General features: G+C 37.7%; 1 protein-coding gene across 7 annotated transcripts in view; it reads left to right on the top strand.

The window, feature by feature from the left end:
- Positions 1 to 15,306, top strand: part of ERBIN (erbb2 interacting protein) — a 115,491-nt gene that overhangs the window by 29,915 nt on the left and 70,270 nt on the right. For all 7 annotated transcript variants that reach the window (XM_041414735.1, XM_041414733.1, XM_041414736.1 and 4 more), the window contains one exon: positions 11,975 to 12,031. The gene's annotated coding sequence lies outside the window, so the exon portion shown is untranslated. The remainder of the gene's footprint in view (positions 1 to 11,974; positions 12,032 to 15,306) is intronic.

The following is a 15,306-nucleotide window of genomic DNA, read 5'->3' on the forward strand; positions in this document are numbered from 1 at the left end:
TGACTTGCTTTATTGGTAGGAAAGCTTTAAATACAGACTTAATTGATTTGCCTAGGTCTTGTACTAGCTTGTTGAAGATCTGGAAGATCCAGAAAAGTAGTAATTTTAGATTAAACAGATGTTAGGTTGTTTTTAAAGCTCATATCTGATTGTTTTTGTCTTTACTCAGAACTGAGGGTGGAACAGTATCTAGAAGCCAGAACCAGCCCTTAAGAACCTCCATTGTTTGGCTATCAGATCTAATAGTGCATTTCACTTATTACTGGAAGACCTTTTGAACTGGAATGGGCAACTACAGCAAAAAGGATTTTGGAAGATGTATGGATATAATCTTCTATGCATTTTAGGGCATGCATTTTGGTACTGCTTCTATCAGTATATGATACTGCAGACTACACACAAATAGTAATTTCTCTGTGTGATACTGTGTTGGTTTAAATTAAATTTAATAAAGAAAGGGTAAGAACTGAGACAAAACAACCCTCACTGCAATCTCATTATTGGAGGGAATATAACAAGCTCATATCCTGCTTCTTTCCAGAGACTGCTGTCCACACATGATTTTTAAGTAACAATTATGGGTTTGTTTTTTTCAGATTGGGAAGCTATGTCTGCATTGGTTACTTCAAGTTCAGTCAGCAGAAGTTTTTCTTTTTAGACAGGAGCAACTAGGACTATTTTCCAATCAAAATTCAGCATATTAATTTCCTCAAATTATATTGTGAGCTGGGAATTAATTACCTTGCAGCTCTGCAATTTCAAATAACAGAATTTTTTTATTACCTTAATGAGCTGTTTGTCTTTTAGTTCAGGTAGCTTATGGGCCTGGATTTTTTTGTGTGTTAGAGGAGGATTCTTATCCTGTTACATAGCAAAAATCCTGGGGGATTCTGTAGCTTCTTTTCATCTGTGAAACAAATCACCTATAACAGTATTTGCAGAATATAAATTAGCTGCAACAAAGAGGTTGGGCAGCTTTAAATTATATGATAAAAAGTTACAATTGTGCGCCATCATTTGTTCTCAGGCAGGTAGTGAGATCTGACAGCAAGCCAAGGCTTAGTGTTTAGAAATTGGCTCAAACCATGAGATTAGGCAGTAGCATTAGTCTTTTCAAGAGTAATGTGATAATGTCACGGAGTTACAGATCAGACCTCAGTGACAGATGGTGCATGCCTGTGTGAAGTGTAGTAGGGTAAAAATACTTACTGGTTTGATGTTTTATATGTTTAGTCATAATCAGTAGCTGTTGTAGTTAGTTAAAAATTTAATATCAATTCCAACAGGAAACACCAGCTTCCAGGAAGACACCTGTTCAATTGTCCAGAGCTTACAAAAAAGGTTTGATACCGGACATTTGCCTTTAGGATATATCCTTACTTCAGATCAGTGTGTTTTTAAAAATTCATATTTCTGATTCTTCATTGTTGCTGCTCGACTATATAATCTCTGCTTTCAATATAGAAATATATTATTTCTCCTGGTGTCTTTGTTACTGTTTATAGACAACACTGACATTCAAGTTGGCATGAGCAATAATTGACAGTTGAAACTGTAATAAGTATCTGATGGTTCTTTTTTTAATTTAAACCCACTCAGACAAGCAATAACACACAAATATTTTTGTTTCATTTCACATGTTAAGAGCACAGCTGAAGTTAATTTCCTCAGTGGCTATGAATATTTAGCAATTTTGCAAGCATGTTGTCAGATTGCTGATTGTATATGTAATCAAACTGGCCAGTGATGTCTCCTAATTCAATTTGGTAAAGCAGTGAGGAACAAAATAAATGCAGAAGGAAGTAAAAGGTTCATAATAGCAACTGTTAATTGGAAAGCTATGCCTCTACACATGTGGGGGGGAAATGGCATCTAAAAATAGCTTTAAGTGTTGCTTGTCTAGCCCTGCTCACCTCTGCCCTGAAAGGAAAGAGAACTCAGGAATTTACATACCCTAACAATGACTTGCTGATAGTGTGAGATCTATAATTAAGTATACAATTATATACAATAGCAACTGTTTGCTGTTAGTTTCTTCTCTTTTTGAGACAATTTAAGTATGAAATTTCCATTATGATATAAAATTATGTTTTTGAATGATGTGAAATGTAAAAGCTACATCCAATTCCTAATATCAATTTTGTAATGTATTAAGACAACTTAGGTCTTATTACTTCTAAGGATACAGTGTTTTGTGCGTAATTAGATAATTTCTGGTATAAAGCCTCAGCTGTTTAACAATTCAAACTGTGTTGTATTATGTCCTGGACCAACCAGTAGCCATGAAAGGCCACAGGCACAAGATGAATTCAAACATTTGATGCTACAAACATTCTCAGAATTGGTAAAATTTGTAGTCTGATTTGTGTCATGACTATCTGTATTTTATTGGTTTGAAAGAGTTTGGGGTTTGGTTTTGTATGTAAGCTCTGTCATAACTGGCGGAGCATCTGCCTGATACAGGAGGTGTATCAAATGTCTCACTGCCTAGGTTTTAAATGGAAAGAAATATATAGTAAGACCATCTTTATTGGTCTTACTATTGGGGTGTAAATAATAGGTGGTTCATCTGCAGTGCTGGAAACCTATACTCAAAATGTTGTCCAAGAGTACTTGAACCTTAGGTCGATTGTCTTTCAAGACAAGAATACACTGTCTGTGACAATCTTGGGTTTGTTCAGCTGGAGGACTTATCCTAGGATTTATTTGATTAAGTTTCACATGTTTTTGGAGAATTGAGTATACAGGTTTTTATTCCCTGTGCTTTCTCTCATGCTTGCACGCACTTGCTATAGTATCTAGGTCACTTCTTTTTTCCTCATTTTAAGTAGCTATCATGTCATCTGTTAGTGAGCCCTCTACTTGAGGCAATATTTAGTCAAGTGCTGTTTGCACACAGAAGTGTGGGTGTTGGCTGCCACCAGCGTTTTATGCATGCCCGTGGTCTCTATAAGACTTGGTGCTGTATTTCTGAAGTACTGCTCAAATAAAATTAGATATGTCCCTTCCTAAAGTATTTCAATATCTAACAAAAGATGTGGGTGTGATGAAGTGGGGGAGGAAAAAGAGTTTATCTGGTGAATGGCAGTAGGCAAAAAGAAATTAGGATCATGATAATAGTATAATACAAATGAACCATCTACTTAATTTTGATCAAGTATGTCTTTCTAGAAACAGTCATATACATTCTGGTGTTGTTTAGTGTATATATATGACTGAGTTATGTGGTTTTAGTTATAAATATTACTACCGATTCAAACGTTCGATGTATTCTTATTCTCTTAGTCATTTGTTTTCCAAATTTTCCACATTCCTCATCTTTCCCCTCATCAGTCTCTCTTCTTCTGCAGTGAAAAAAGGCTGAGTTTTGACCACATTTACTATGGCTAACAACAATATGACTGAAAAAGCTTTGACCTTTTGGAGTGTTCACTCTCTGGGATCCGTGTGCTAATGGGAAACTAAAGAATGAAGGGGTGCAGGGTGAAAAGGAACAGGGCCACATAGGAGCATAGGGTGAGGGCACCAGATCTAAATAGTTTTCTCTTGGGTTTGCAGTCTCTCTTGTTATACTGAGTGCTTGTGTCACATTGTGGTGCTAATTGGCCTTCTGATGGCACATAGATATGTTCAGTTCTCGCAAAAGTTAGTGTCAATTCTGTGGTAGCAGTGGAAATCTTTGAAATGGCTGAAGCTTGTGTGAAAGTTGTAGCTTGAAAAAAATTTCTTTTTTAAATTCCTATATTCAATCAAGTTGGATTCTTTCTGTTACCACTAACAACAGAACTTCTTCAGGGTTAACTGGACCTCATTGTGTAGCTTGGCACAAGTGCTCACTTTTAGTCGCTGAGCTAGCGCAACTGTCACTTTTAGAAAAATGGTTTGGTAAAGAATTGTGATGCTGCCCAGGGTACAGATTGTTGCTATTCTGAAATATGTTGGTTTTGTCCCTAAGAATGATCTGTGTGGCCAAGATAAGTGGTCTACAAAACCAGCTCTGGTAGTTTTCTGTTGTGCATGTGGGGTTTTTTTGTTAGTTTTTTATTGAGTTCAGCTATGAGAAGAATCAAGTTGTTATTATGGGATCACTAAACTTGTTTATTTTGTGTTAAGACAGGTGTATGTTAAATAAGCACAGTGTTTAAGGATGCTGTGAATAGTGATGTTTTAAAGCCTTCCTAAAATTCTTAACTTGTAGCATTAAGTTGGGAGTAGAAAACCAGTGTTGTTTCTGTTTTCTGTGTTTTCATTTGTGTCTTGGTTTCTGGTTACTTGAGCTAATGTGATGTCATCAAGTAACAGAAACAGTAGACATTAGTAATGCCTTAAGCAGAGTGATTAGGAACAGCATACAGTAGACATTAGTAATGCCTTAAGCAGAATGATTAGGAACAGCATACAGTAACAGTTTAATTCCCCTCACATTTACCATTCTGGAAAGCAACCTTCGCTTATAGATTTTAATAAATTGTAAGTCTGTGAAAACCAACCCTACTTTTTCTGTAAAGCAGAATATATTGATATAAGCTGTCTTGGTTCTGCAAAGAGATCTACATGATACCTTTTTTTTAATGTGAGCTGGAACATTTTATATTATGCATTTGTGTATGATTTAATCAATATGTGATTATTCAGTTGCTTTAGTAAGACTTGGAAAATGACTACCTAAGACAGTAATTACATTGACTCGACAATTTTGATAGAGTGGAGGCGCAGAACCATGTACCACCACAGTTAACAAAAACCACTAAGTCTCAGCTTCCTCCTCTGGAAATGTTTCCAAATAATCCAACTGATCTGCTTCCTTTTTTATGAGGGTATTGCAAGGCATTGACCTTAACTCAAAAATAGTGTTTGATTTTGTAGCATCTAATGTTGATTTGCTCTGATGTGGTAGGCTGGGTGGTAGGTTGGACCACATGATCTGCAAAGGTGCCTAAGAACCTCCATCATTCTGCAGTTTTCAGTGTTTGGGAAAGAAAGTAAAATAGTGCAATATCTTACTGCTCCTCTGGAGAATAATGGGGTTTAAAGGCAATTACAAGTCACAATGTGATTCTTACCTGCAACAGCTATTCTGCAGGTGTTGTAGATCTAACTGGTTTTGTTTAATAACAACATGGTATTTAGTTCTTTATATTAGTGAATAACTCTTCAGAGCATATGAGCTGAGGCTTATGCTTTGGGAAACAGGCAACTTGATTCGTAAATGGTTTCTTGCAGTTTAATGAGATCCGAAACTCCTCCATTCTGGTACATATGCATTATAGTGGTTTTTCACTGGTGGGATCAAATGCCGACATATTGGTCATTTCTGCACTGTCTGTACTGTTATAAAAGGGAGTTTTGAACACCAGAAAATTTTCCTAGGTCTAGGTATGTTTGTTTTATTGCAAAACCACAATTTGTACTCAGAATACGTAGACAGGGCTTTTGTAGCCATATCCACATAGGTGGAAATGTTGCCTTTAAAAAAATGAGGACACAGGTGCAATCTTCATTTATGCCTTGGAGATCCTTTTTTGACCAGCTTTTCCAAGGAAAAGTAGTCAACCACAAAATCCAGCGGCTCTGATGTATTTGTGTGTTCACCGGTATGAATGTGTTTCCTTAACCGTCTTGTGTGAAAGTGCCATTGTGATATGGAAAATAACAATTTTACTTTATTGCACTCTAGGCAGTCCATTAAGTTTTAAGATAATTAAAAAGACCTCTAATAGAACTGTAGATGATCTGGCAGAACAGTGAGACTCTTTAATATTAAGATGTAAGTCATATAGCATGTTAGCCAGTCCAGGGACCTGTCATAGTGCTTTTTGCATTCCATATGTCGGTAAGCATATCCTTAGCCCTTGGCAGAACACTTTTGAACTGCATGTCCCCTGCAGTACACCAGCAAGTTATTCTGGGGCATTCTGGAAGCAAATGTGAACCTTTGTGTGCCTGCCTAGAATGTACTATCAGCTGTCCTCTTCTTGCATTAAAGGATTCTGGTTGTCAGCAGCTCTGACAGCATTGGTACTAGGTGGTAACAAATCCTCAGGTAGGTCAGTCTCATGCTGCTTGAGGTAGTGTTTTGTTATTAATGTCTTAGACTTGACCACTCCAAATTAATAGAAAGATAGTTCTGCTCCCTGAAACTTGCTAGATTTCTGTCACTGTGACAGTTCCATGTTTCTTTGCTTCGCTCTAAATGTCTGTCTTTGTTTCAGATACTGAAACAACAAGAAACAGTGGGACAGGATGACAACATCTGCTTCCAGGAAAAGCAAGATGTTTTTGAGAGTGTTCTTGGGATCCTTTGTGTCTCCTTGGTCTTTCTCTCTTATCCTTCCTTGTTCCCCAGTCTGGGAATCTGAGAGGGACTGAGCTGTCTGTGGTCTACAGGCCTTTCTACTTTGTGCAAAATATGTTTAATTTTAAGATACACTGTCTAGAGATAAATATTTTCTCAGCTGTGTTTAACTTTTGTTTCCTCAATCAAAATCATATGTTTTGTTTGTTCAAGCTAGCTCACTGTAAGGCACACGTTTCCCTCCAATGTGGCAGGTTGTGAATTAGAATCTTGTAGGTAAACACTGACAGTAAAACTTATTTATTATTGCGTATGAAATGATTATGCTCATTTTCATGTACTCCCCTAACAGTTTAAAAAAAATAAAATCTGGTTATAGGTATCCTTTGGCAGGCAAAGTCTTCTTGTACAGTGATACCAATGGTGAATACAGTTGTTCTTTCTCAGTCATTGGAATGCCTCATCTTCCTCATCCCCGTTCCAAAGGACAAAAAAAACAACTAGTCTTGCCCTAAAATTGTTCTTGGTTTACTAGACTGATTTTAGTGGTTCAGTATGGGATCTCTTTCTGCTTAGTATGAGTCTCTGGTATGGATGATTTTGATCAGTCTAAAGTCTTTTTAGCTAAATATACTTTCCTGCTGAATATGAATGGATGTTTAAGGACAAGCACAGATAATCTGGATTCTGTCATACTCTCCTGGAGATATTTAAATAAATATTTTACTAGTTTTACTGTTTTCAGTATTTAAAATGGGGGATGGTTATCTAGGGGTAAAGGCTGCCTGAAATGTCTCTGAAGCAAGAAGTTTTTAAGATACTTTCTTCCAACCCCTCCTGAAATGAAGAGCTTGTTGTGGTTTACCCACTTTCTCTTGCTCTCTCTCTTTTTTTTTTTTTTTTTTTTTTTGTGTTTTTGTTTTGGTTATTATTATTGTTGTTTGGTTTTTTGTTTTGGGTTTTGTGGAGTTTTTTTGTTGGTTTGGTTTGGTTTTTGTTTCCTTGAACAGTTAGGAGAAAGTGAAAAACTGCTTGGGCCTCATTCACGGTACTGAAGTATAACCCTGATCTGTTGTGTGAAAGTTTGCTACATGTTCTGGGTACGTCAGTATTCTTTCCAAGTTGACCTCTAAAAGCAATTGAAAGAATTCTGAGGATTTGAGGTGAACTGTAGCCCCATTGTAGGAGGCAGCCACATTTGTCAGACATGACCTCCCCTTAGTGAAGACATGTTGGATGTTGCAAATCACCTCCTTGTTTCCTGTGTGCTTTGACGGAATTTTCAGGAGGATCTGCTCAATGATCTTTATGAGCAGTGAGGTGAGACCTGACTGACTTGTAAATTCTATGGGTTTTTATTTTCCTTTTAAAAAATTGTGGTTATGTGTCCTCTTTCCAGTCATTAGAACTTCTACAACTTCTCAAGTATGATAGGTAGTGGCTTATCTACTTCTTTTGTCAATTCCTTCAGGATCTATGGATGTACCTCATCAGTTCCCATGGACTTGTGAACCTTCATGTTCACTTAGATGGTCAAAAACCATCTAAGTCAACATAGTTCAAAAAGCACATAGTTCTTCATTTTTCCAGTCCCTTTCTTGGTCTTCTGCAGGTCTGGTGAGGTGGCTGGAGAACTTCCTGGTGAAAACCGAGACAAAAAAGTAATTGAATGCTTTGGTCTTCTCCATGTCCCAGGTAATCAGTTCTCCCATTTCCTTTGGAGGGAAGCCACATTTTCATAGTCTTTGTTCTATCACCCATCACCCGCCTTGTGTAAGGAAGGAGCCTTAAAGATCATTAAGTTCACACCCTCCTTTTCTGGACACTTCCAAGGATGGGGCATCCACAACTTCTCTGGGCAGTCTGTTCCAGTGCTTCATCACCCTCATGGTAAAGAATTTCTTCTACTGGACACAGTACTCCTGGTGGGGAACACCCCAAGGGCAGAGGAGAGGGGCAGAATCACCTCCTTCGGCTGCTGTTTTGATACAGACCAGGATACAGTTGCCTTTCTGGGCTGTGAGCCCATACTGTTCAGCTTTTTATCCAGGAGAACCCCAAAGTCCTTCTTGACAGGCTGCTCTCAGTGAGTTTGCCTCCCAGTCTGTTTATGTGTGGGATTGCCCTGTCCCAAGTGCAGGACCTTGCATTTGGCCTTGTTGAACTTTGAGATTATCATGGATCTGCTTCTGAAGTTTGTCCAATTCCTTGTATATGTCAAAGAAGCCATCTTGTGGAAGTTTTTCTAGTTGCCCATGATGCCCCTGGTCAGACTTAATTTTACCAGTGCTTTAGTTTTCCTGACCTGATCTCTGGCAGCTCAGACGGTCTTTCACTATTTTTATTAGGCTGTCTTCCTTGTTTTCACCCTCTGTAGGCTAAAACCAGTGGTAAGTTGGAAATTAAATACTTCATGAAATGAGAAGTCCTTGCCCACTTAGTTGTGAGCAACCCCTGGAGTGCAGTGGTTGGAATGGCTGCTCTGGATCATTCTGGCAGTCCAGCTGGCAAGCATTTCTAGTAGTATTTGGGTTTTAATTAAGAAAGAGTACGAACAGGACGGATACATAAAATAGTTCCCCACAAATATACTCTCTCCATAAAACTGAGTGCTAAAGTTTTTTGGGACTCAGTCTGATGTGATTGATATAATTTGCTAGAGTATGGTTAAATAAGATTTCATTAGGTATTTTTACCTTGAGGGTAAGTAACCACTAGTCGCCTAAAGCACCTGTTACCACTTCTGCTAAACAACCAAAAAAGTGTTGAACTGAACTAGCTGAGGTCTTTGTGATGTTGCACCCTTAGGGGAAGGGAGCACCCAAGATTTGTAGATACTCATTGGTTGAAAGGAATGAGAAGTCAGATGATCCACAAAAGATTGTGAAGTTTTATTAGTAAATTACACACTTGGCTTGGAAATTGGTATGTTAGTACACTGGCCTCTTATATAAGCACATGACCCTGGATTTTAGATAAAGGGGTAGAATGTAAGAGAAGAGAGAGAGATGAATTAAAGAGGGGGAGAAAGGAAGGAAAGAAGGAAAGAGATTACCAGTCCTGGCTGTAGCATCAATTCAGCTGATGGCATGTCCTGGGGCCGCTTCCTGGGTTTAGATCAGGAAGCTTATCTATTATTAATAGATAAGCTTTCCCTGCTCTGGGGATGTGTCACACTTTCTGTGCAAATTACTTACTACTCACAGTCAATTCTTCCAGGTCCTTGTGGAAATGGGTCAGGCGTCTTTGGGGTCTTTGGTGGTCTTGTTCCCCCTCATACAGTACATGCCTGCTTCTCCACCTCATTTCTCCGTTTGTGCTGTACTGAGCTGTGCTTATCTCCAGGAGGTAGATCAAAGAAAAGTGCTGTCCTACCTCCATATGGCCCCTTGTCCAGTCACATCTTGTTCTTTCTCACAGCATGTTATTGCCAAGTCCTTGACTGATGCCACAGCCACCCTGCTACTGATGTTTGAGACAAACACATTAACCCCTTGTCTCTAGATTTCTGCAGTTGTGGTGGCATGGTTACTTTGAGCTCCTCCAAATATCCCCATTTATTTTCTTAGAGAGGTTGTTTCATGCAAACTGTGTGGTGATAGGTTTCTGCTATTGGACACTCATTGGTGCTTACAGCACATCCTGAGCTGTTGTCTTTTGATTGAGGCTTAAGGTTATGTGACTCAGTGTCACAGTTTCAAGTGACATTACGCTTGCACTGAGTTCATGGCTTTTGTTATTTTGTTACTGATACAGAGACTTGTTCAGAGACTTGTGTACCTGCTAAATCTCTAAAAAGCAGCACGAGGTGAAATATTCAGGTTGCCTTATGTATTCTTCCCCTCATGCACACACTTGCTGTATTATTGCCTCTGGATGTTTGAGGTTGGATGAGTTCCTTCTGCTTGGGTTGGAAGTCAGCAAACAGTTCAAATGGTAATGACTGCGTACCACTGGATTTTATTCTTTTATGCATTTCAACAGACTCAGCCAAACAGGTGTCAGGAAATGATGCAAGAGTAATCTCTTTTTGTTTATTGTTTTTGTGATGATTATAAGGCTAGCTATTTCTTTGATAATTTTTCTACTGTGAATGCTTTGCCTGCAGACTCTTGACCTTAAGTTTTTATCTGTCAGAGGCACAATCACCTGACTGTCTCTTTGTCAGATCCAGCTCTGCACTGTTGTGTTCTCTGGATGAATTCTGCTTATCTTAGCAGAACCATTGCAGACCTGCATTTCTTCTGTTCAGGAGTTTGTGTACCGTGCCTCTGAAATAGCTTTTGTAAAGATCACGGTTTTGCAGTAGGAGCAAAGTGGTGTGGGAAAGGAAAGAAGCATGCAGCCATGGCAATTGGGCTCTTAGAAGAGGAAGTCAAAGTTTCTGATTTGATCATTGAAGTCTTTCTTGATCTTTTTAATTGTCTTGAGTGGTTCTACTCTGCATTTCTGAGGCTGGCTAAACTAATAGACTATTTTTTTTTTTCAGTAGGGAGCTTGAAAGACTTGTGGCTTTAATATTAATTTACCCCTTGCTATTTGCATGTCTTGGATGCCCTTCTACTGAAAATAAATGCATAGATGCATGCAGTGTAGTGCATTGGAGTTCCTTTGGTATGAACACAGAAGCTGACGCCAGTGACTCCCAAATGAGGAACAGGACATATGCTGTGCAAAATTTGAACGTAGTGCAGTCCTGCTGTGGCAGTACTGACTTATGTGGGAGTTCATTGTTCTGTTTCTTACCCCAAAACAAGGAACTTGCTTTTCTCCTGGAAAAAGTTCATTTTAAATCTCCTTCAGAATCTATTTATTTATTTTATGGTGGCCTAATTCTGTTTTTATTGGAAAGAAATTAAATATAGTTCCATTTGTAGGCAAATCCTTTGAATGGAGCTACTACGTGTGATCCTCACAACTTAAATTATTTTCTAGATACTGAGATACTCTAGATATTGAGAATTTGACAGATTATACTCTGCTTGACTTAGCTTCTTATCTGCTCTACATAAGTTTGTGTTTGGTTAGATGATCTGTCTGACTACAGTTGACATTTAATCCCTCTGAAGATATGTTCTACTTCTGCCTTTGTTGGAGGCCTTCCCATCACTCCAGCCAACTAATTTTGTGTGTGTTCAGTCAAAAACACTGGATGCTTTCATTTGTTTTTAATTGTTCTACGTCAGTGAAGTTAGCGTCAGAGATCTGTTATGCCTTATGTTGCAACTTTCTAAAAAACTCCTAAAGTTAACAATACAAAAATGTACTCTTTTCATCTTTGGTTAATTTTTGATGTATTTTTTCTTGGAATTCTTCAGAACTGTGTGCAAGAGAAATCTGTGTGATACTTAATATTTTCATAGAGTAACTATAAAAAGGAGTAAGAATGAAACAACTTTGTAGACAAATTGCTTTAAAATAAAAACAGGGTAAAGAGCAATGTTTTGTACACAAAGAATAATCTCCTTTAAAAGAATGTATGCAATTTTGCTGTCTTGGAAGTCTTTCAAGTACTCTGAAGTATTCAAGCTGTTGTTCATACACACATAAAGCTTTTCTTTTAATAAAACCAAAATTACGAAAGCAAAAAAAAAATCTGATACAATACAATAAAATACTAGTTTGTTCTTAACTAGTAGTGATAGGGTTTACTAAAATTTGCCCCTTTGTCTTAAACAGAATGTTGACTTTGAAAGCTCAGGGAAGAAGCAGCAGGGAGAAGAAAGTAACACAGTGGTAAGTACATTATTTTTCTTTCATCTGGACCAGCTGCCTAATGTGTTAAAATAGAAATCCTCTTATTTATTCGTATTTTATTATAATTGTCTTCAAAGCACTTGAGTTTTATTCTGCATCACATCTCATGTTGCTTTGAAAGCTGTTTTTTTTAGCTCTGAATATCTGTTGAAGGCCCAAGTAAATTAGATTTATTTACATGTATTTGTGTGCATATATAGAAAGGGAAATATATTAAAAAGGAAAATAATCCTTTTTTAAAGCTCAGTGCTCATTAAGTGTTTTGGCTTGAGAACTTTAGAATACTGAGTTTTGTAATTTTTTTTTTTTAGTCCTTAGAAATGATAAGTGTATTTATTTGGAAAACTTGGATAAAAGGTACTTGAAAAAATGCTAGAAATGTTTGCTGAGCTTCCTACTGTCATTTTTGGTTTGCTGCTCTAAAGCCTAGACATACATCACATCATACACTTTGTCTCCTACTGGTGTGTTGACATTTTTTAGCTAGAGAGCATGTATAAAAATGTGAAAATTGTTAACAAGACAAAGTTTGATTTGCTTTCAAAGCTGTATGGAAAAGCAACACATGTTCAGAGTCAGCTTTTTTCTTTTTTAAATTATGCCAATGCAGATGGCACTAACTTGCTTTTTCCTCATAGTGTAAGGGTTTGTAGAAGCAAGTATTTTCTATGAATAAAAAGAGTACCCAATAGAGTATTTAGTCATCAGAAGGTCTTTATGAATTCCTGTAGAAGAACTGTTACTGCTAGTCCCCCTCCTGCCCCAGGAAAAAAACCCCAACAACATATGACAGCAGCTCCCATCTGCTCTGATTTTATTAATAGCTGTGCTCAGATTGTGGAAATGCTAATAAATATTGACTCCTCAATTACTTTAATTTTGAGACTATAGAATACTGGTTCAAAGCACACAAAATCTTCTGCATATTTTATCTGGCATTTCTATAAACAGCATATGCTTAAGTAGAGAGAAGCATGTGCACATGCTTGTGTTTTCTAACCTTTTGTGTAGCCTACAATGCTGTAAGCTTTGTGTGCTTTGGCATTCTCCACTGAGCTAATAATCCATGCTGGTGCTACACTGCCTCAGCTGTGCTTGCTGCACCATAAGGTTTGTTGCTTCTTGGGCAAATGACTAGCATTGCCTCTTGCCTTCACTTCCACTGTGCTCGCTCATTTCTTTTGTCTGTGGTGGTATAACCAGAGGAATTAAGACGGTGTCTCTTCCTTTCTGCTGGAATAGGTGTTGACTGTATGTGAAAAAGTATTTTCTCATACAGTAGTAATCCCTCAAAAAACTAAACCTGAAGCATAAGCTGTTTATTATGTTTTTTTAGCTCTGCCAGAAGCTTGCCATCTTTTAGTCTAGTTGGTTTGTGTATTTAATTTTCATTGTTTTCTTTGTATAAAAAAATCAGGAATTTATTTCCATGGATCTTTTTCACAGTAGCAGTGAAAGAAGATGAGGTTATTTGATGTAGAAATTAGTGGATTCGGAAAGCAAAGCAGTTCTCAAGTAGCTTAGTTCCAGTTAGCCGTACCAAATAGCTGTGATTATTTTGACTGCATATTTTAAAAAAAGATGTGGCTAGTGGGGGTGGAGTGAACTTCAAGATATTGTTGGGATAAATATTTCATATTTCTGGCTATATATTAACTTAAAAATTAAAGAAATGAAATCCAAACTATGTCAATTTAATAATGTAAAGGAATTTTTTTGCTATCTGAAAACATCAGAGTTGAAATACTGAAAGATCAATGTCATGGCTTTTAAAGAAGCTTGGGTTGTTTCGTATTCCATGAAGATTTTTGGGACTCCTGCAGTTTCCTTCAGACTTCAGTGTGCTGTTTTAAAAATCACTGCATTTGTATGGTGCTTTTTTTTTAATCTATGGAAGAGAAGTGCATGAGATTCAAATGCAGTAGTTTTAAAAATCAATTTATTCCTCCCTCTGAAGGTTTTCTTAGTAACACGACAAATACACACCCAAAGAATATGCAATCAAGTGAAACATCAGAAATGAAGCTCAGATCTAATGCTGATCTCAGCAGTGTTGTTAATGGTATCCAATTAGAAACCATTCTTTAGAGGAAGTGTTACACTGGCACTTACTTGGATAGATTTACTGTCCAGATGGAAGCTATTTTGTAGGACTGTCTCAGAAAAAGAGCAAAAGAAAATGTGTGAGAACATACTTGCAGCTACTGGACTGCAATTGTGTTATGACAGTGTGTGTGTGTTGCTGTGTATTGTTAAGTAGTGTTGTTATGAAAAGTCAATATAAATACTTAAAAAAAAAATAACAAGTACAGTTGCTTGGTTATCTGAACATATTAAAATTTAATTTTTTCCAGTAAACTTAATCTGTAATTTTTCTTTCTCCCTTTTTTTGTGATGATATTGCTATGAGAGATCTTGCCTTAAATTCACAGAATCACGGAAGAGTTACAGATACAAGGAGCCCCTGGAGATCATCTCATCCAAGGCAGGGTCACCTAGAGCAGGTTAAAAAGGAGCAGGTCTATCTGGGTTTTGAATGTCTTCAGAGAGGGAGACTCCCATCGTCTCCTTGTGCAGCCTGTTCTAGTTCTCTGCCACCCTCAACCTAAAGAATTTCTTCCTCTTCCTCAGCTGAAATTTCTTGTGTTTTAGTTTATTGCCATTACTTGTCCAGTATCTGGGCACCACTGAAAAGTCTGGCCTCTTTTACAGACTCAACTGGAAGTGGGTTTTAGCCTTCCTTGTCACCTCATTGCATTCTGTGACAATGTTCCTGTCATCCTCCCATGTGGTCTGTCTCTTTTTCCACATTCCATAAATTTTGTTTTTCTATTTCTTTTTGTTAGAAACTCCCTGCTTATTCATAAAGGGTTCCTACACCCTTTGCTTAATTTCTGGTTCATGGGAATGCACTGGTCTTGAGCTTGGAGGAAATAAATAATGCTTGAATACTGACCAGCTTTCTTGGATCTCCTTCTTCTCTAGAGCCCTAACCTATGAGATTCTGCTAAGCAGGTCTTTGAAGGGGCTGAAATTAGCTCTCTGGAAGTTTAGGGTTCTAGTCCTGATTGCTGCTTTACATCCTCTACGCAGGATCTTGAGTTCCACCGTCTCATGGTTGCTACAACCAAGGCTGCCCCCAAGTCCTTGGCTTGTTTATACAAGGGCCAACAACACATCTTTCATTGCTGGCTCTTCTATTACTTAGGTCAAATAGTTGCTGTCAGTGACCTGCAGGAACTTCTTGGACTGTG

The sequence above is a fragment of the Onychostruthus taczanowskii genome, unplaced genomic scaffold (genome assembly GCF_017590055.1).
Source record: "Onychostruthus taczanowskii isolate IOZ18803 unplaced genomic scaffold, ASM1759005v1 scaffold46, whole genome shotgun sequence".
Taxonomy (NCBI): Eukaryota; Metazoa; Chordata; class Aves; order Passeriformes; family Passeridae; genus Onychostruthus; species Onychostruthus taczanowskii.